Genomic DNA, 4398 nt, shown 5'->3' with positions numbered 1-4398 from the left:
TTACATACAATTTTGCTCAACTGCTTATTTTAATTAGAGCAGAACTCTAGCTTCTGCTCATTGGTTTAGCATGAGCAATAAAATGAAGTTTATTTAATTTTCTAAAATAAGTAAAGCAGAGTAAAGTTAATTAAAAGTTAATTACAGAATAATGAATCATCTACCCTTGCTGTGCTAGTGTTGCCCAGATGATTAAATGTTGTCCTTCCTGAATACACTTCCATTCCCATAAGCTGAGTATTCTCTTCATTCAGTATAAGGATTTTCATTTGTGTACTTGGCAAAGTTTATGTTGCCTTCTTCTGAAGGCATCTTTTTTAGGAAATAAGCACACAGAGGTACCTACACACCCCTTCCTAGTTTCTCTCTTTTTATACGCTTTCCCCGGGCATAATTTTCATTTAGACTTCCGATTGCCTTTTAAATTTGACAGAATATACCTATAAAATTCGTTAGTAATTGTTTCATTTCCCAGCATGGCATGTGTAGTTAACCTTGAAAGACGGATTGGGCGTGAACTGTAGTGAACCCAACCTTTGCCAGTATCACAAAGGTCATGGATCTGTTCTCTCTGGTCCTGTGTCTTCAAATAGAAGGTTTTGTACATATTGGAATTAGAATGCTTTTACTGCTCATTAATTCATCATTAAAATGATGTTAACTAATCATTCTCTATAAGGCTCTGGTGTACAGAGTTTCTGGCATGAATTGCTGCAGCTTGGCTCCCAGCCACTTACAACTTGCTGAAAATAGCAGCATTCGTGTTTTTGGTAGATTTAAATCTTTTGTGAAATTTTATTGTAAGTAGCAGGCCTTATAAATTGCACTGGGAATAGAGTATGGCCTATACTTAGAGTATCTTAATTTTTATGAATGGATATATGTATGGAAATACCTGAATTTCAATTTCAATTTTGCAGCAGGGCTCTCTTAGTATAAGGAATAATGTATAATGAATATTGTGTCCTCACCTCAATTATGTATCTTGCATCTTGACATCATAAATACTAAGGCAATGTAGAAAATATTGTTACTTAAAATAGGGAAAGAAAATGAATCAGTGTACCCTTAGGGTATTTACACTGATTATGTGTCCTGTCTATGTAAAAAGCTACAACTATTAGTTTTGCAAAACTGTTCAATGATTCAATGATACAAATGTGTTATGAAGTAACTACAAACAATTCTTGAATCTTTTTTAAAAGTATATTCTACTGGGAAACAAAAAGGATTGCTGGAGGGGGGTTGGGTAGGGGAATGGGGTAACTGGGTGATGGGCATTAAGGAGGACACTTGATATAACGAGCACTGGGTGTTACATGCAACTGATGAATCACTAAACTCTACCTCTGAAACTAATACACTATATGTTAATTAACTGAATTTAAATAAAAAATTTTAAAAGGTATACTCTATATTCCATATCCATAATTTTCAACCTTCTGTTAAAAGATACATGTAGAAGCATTTATTTCCCCACATGCTGTTAATCAGATGTTAAATAAGAAGGAAATAGGTGGGAAAGATCTGAAAATAAAGTTTCAAGAGGATCTTTTAAACAGGGACTGTGAGAAGTTGGAAGACGGGGTACAATCTTGCTTTCACAACTTCTTACTTGCTGTCATTCATCCTCACTACTCTAAAACTTTCCCTCACTCTTCTTTTAAATGTTTTTCCCCTGCCTTTCCATTTTAGTTATGTGTGTAACTTCATTATTATATCCTAGTTTTCTGATTCTCAATTTTCCAAGCATTAAAATGATGAGTATAAAGGCTCAATAAATGAACAAATAAATAAATAAATAAATAAATTCTTTCAGTTTAGAAATGCTGACTTCTATTTTAAATATCATTTTCAAATGTTGATTCAAAAATTCATATTCATATCCATTTCACAAACACAGATACTGGCTGTTCTTTTCATTTGCTACAAAAAAATATGCCAAATTAGGAAAGCTCAATTTTGTAAGATAAGTTGTTCGCCTTTTTTTTCCCTTGGCATAAAAATTCTTTATGATAATGTTATTTAGATCCACTTGATTCAGATAACTCTCTTTAATAATAATTGAAATTCTTGGTAGAGAAAAGTAAAATAATTCAATCCATACTATAAAATTATAGGTAGGGTGCCTGGGTGACTCAGTTGGTTAAGCGACTGCCTTCGGCTCAGGTCGTGATCCTGGAGTCCCAGGATCGAGTCCCGCATTGGGCTCCCTGCTCAGCAGGGAGTCTGCTTCTCCCTCTGACCCTCCCCCCGCCTCATGTGCTCTCTCTCTCTCTCATTCTCTCTCTTTCATATAAATAAATAAATAAATCTTTAAAAAAATTAAAATAAAATAAAATAAAATTATAGGTAGTTTACTATAACTGAGCAGAAGTAAATAGGGTACATCGAGTAATGGAAATTCTTTCTTTTGGCTTTTTGGTTAGAAAGGGAGATGGTCAAATGAATGCCAAAATGTGCTAAGTTTTTTTTTGCGGGGGGGGGGGGGCTAAGTATACTTTATTGACATGAAAAGGTAGGGCTTCCCAAGCCCCTCCCCTTCTTCAGGGGGTCTGGGATGGAAACTGTGGAGGTCAGGAGATTCTCAGTGTGTTGGAGATGAGTTGGGGCAAGGGCTCCCCAGCAGCCAAGGGCTGCTTCCTCTTGCTGCGCCCGGTGATTCAGGGGGCTCTTACTCCTTGGAGGCCATGTGGACCATAAGGTCCACCACCTGGTTGCTGTAGCCAAACTTACTGTCATACAAGGAAATATGTTTGACAAAGTAGTCACTAAGAGCAATGCCAGCCCCAGCATCAAAGGTGGAAGAGTGGATGTCACCATTAAAGTCTCAGGAGACAACCCCGTCCTCAGCGTAGCCAAGGATGCCCTCGAGGGGCCCTCAGTGCCTGCCTCACCACCTTCTTGATGTCATCGTATTTGGTAGCTTTCTGTAGGCAGCAGGTCAGATCTGCGACTGACACACTGGGGGTGGGGACATGGAAAGCCATGCCAGTGAGCTTCCCATTCAGCTCAGGGCTGACCTTGCCTACAGCCTTGGCAGTGCCAGTAGAAGCAAGGATGATGTTCTGGGTAGTCCCTTGGCTATCACATCACAGCTTCCCAGAGGGGCCGTCCACGGTCTTCTGGGTGGCAGTGATGGCATGGACTGTGGTCATGAGTCCCTCCACGATGCTGAAGTTGTCATGGATGACCCTGGCCAGAGGGGCCAAGCAGTTGGTGATGCCAGAGGCACTGCTGACCATCTTGAGGGAGTTGTCATACTTCTCATGGTTCACACCCATCACAAACACGGGGGCATCAGCAGAAGGAGCAGAGATGATGACCCTTTTGGCCCCCCCTTCAAGTGAGCCCCAGCCTTCTCCATGGTGGTGAAGACCTCAGTAGACTCCACAACATACTCAGCAACAGCATCACCCCATTTGATGTTGGTGGGATCTTGCTCCTGGAAGATGGAGATGGGCTTTCCATTGATGACAAACTTCCCGTTCTCAGCCTTGATCATGCCGTGGAATTTGCCATGGTGGAATCATACTGGAACACATAGACCATGTAGTTGCGGTCAATGGAGGGGTCATTGATGGTGACAATATCCACTTGGCCAAAGTTAAAAGCAGCCCTGGTGTGCAGCCACCTAATACAGCCAAATTCCTCTACTCCGACCTTCACCATTGGTGAATGGGACTTGGCTGGCACTGCACCAAAAGATGCAGCTGTCTGTCGAATAGGGAGGAGCAGAGAGCCATGTGCTAAGTTTTTATAAACAACTTCATACTGTCTTCACTGCTGAGTAGAACTAGGTTTCTAAGTGTTTCATTCTCCACAGAGACAAGTTTGTGATTAAAAACTACAACCTTAACAATCACAAATCATTTCTATTAAGAACACAATAGAAAAAAACTTATGGATGATAAAGCACTATACATATATAAAGATCTATTGTTTTGTGTTATTATTATCTTTTGTTATTATAACCAATTTATACATTTACTTAGAATTCAAGTTTTACTATTTTTATGTGATTACTCCAGTTAATGAATAGGCAAACATCCAGCTGATATGTCAAGATCATCCAATTAATTTATAAATTTAACACAAAGTGACTGGCAGGTAGTGCCATAAAACATCTAATTTCTTTGCATTGAACCATGAGTCACCTATCTGAACCATAATACAGTATATAAGTATGTTCATAAGAATTGTTTATATATTGAACTAATTTTTTTTTCATGTTTTTGAGCTCTTACTGAATCAGAAGTTCAGACATTATAAGAAATATAAAATTGGCAGCACCATGTAGGAAATTATGAGAAATCATAGATGAAATATTAATGCAGCAAGCACCCATTTATATGAGTCAGAATGTATTTCAAAAAAAATATATGTATTAAATAAATA

The 4398-nt window shown here is 38.6% G+C and overlaps 1 pseudogene; it reads right to left on the bottom strand.

Moving 5' to 3' along the window:
• Positions 1 to 2674: 2674 nt before the first annotated feature.
• LOC116630462 lies at positions 2675 to 3663 on the bottom strand (annotated as a pseudogene).
• Between the last annotated feature and the right edge of the window lie 735 nt (positions 3664 to 4398).

This window comes from Phoca vitulina, unplaced genomic scaffold (genome assembly GCF_004348235.1).
Source record: "Phoca vitulina isolate PV1807 unplaced genomic scaffold, GSC_HSeal_1.0 scaffold4, whole genome shotgun sequence".
Taxonomy (NCBI): Eukaryota; Metazoa; Chordata; class Mammalia; order Carnivora; family Phocidae; genus Phoca; species Phoca vitulina.
Note: the sequence above shows the minus strand (reverse complement) of the source record. Positions and strands in the feature narration are given on the sequence as shown.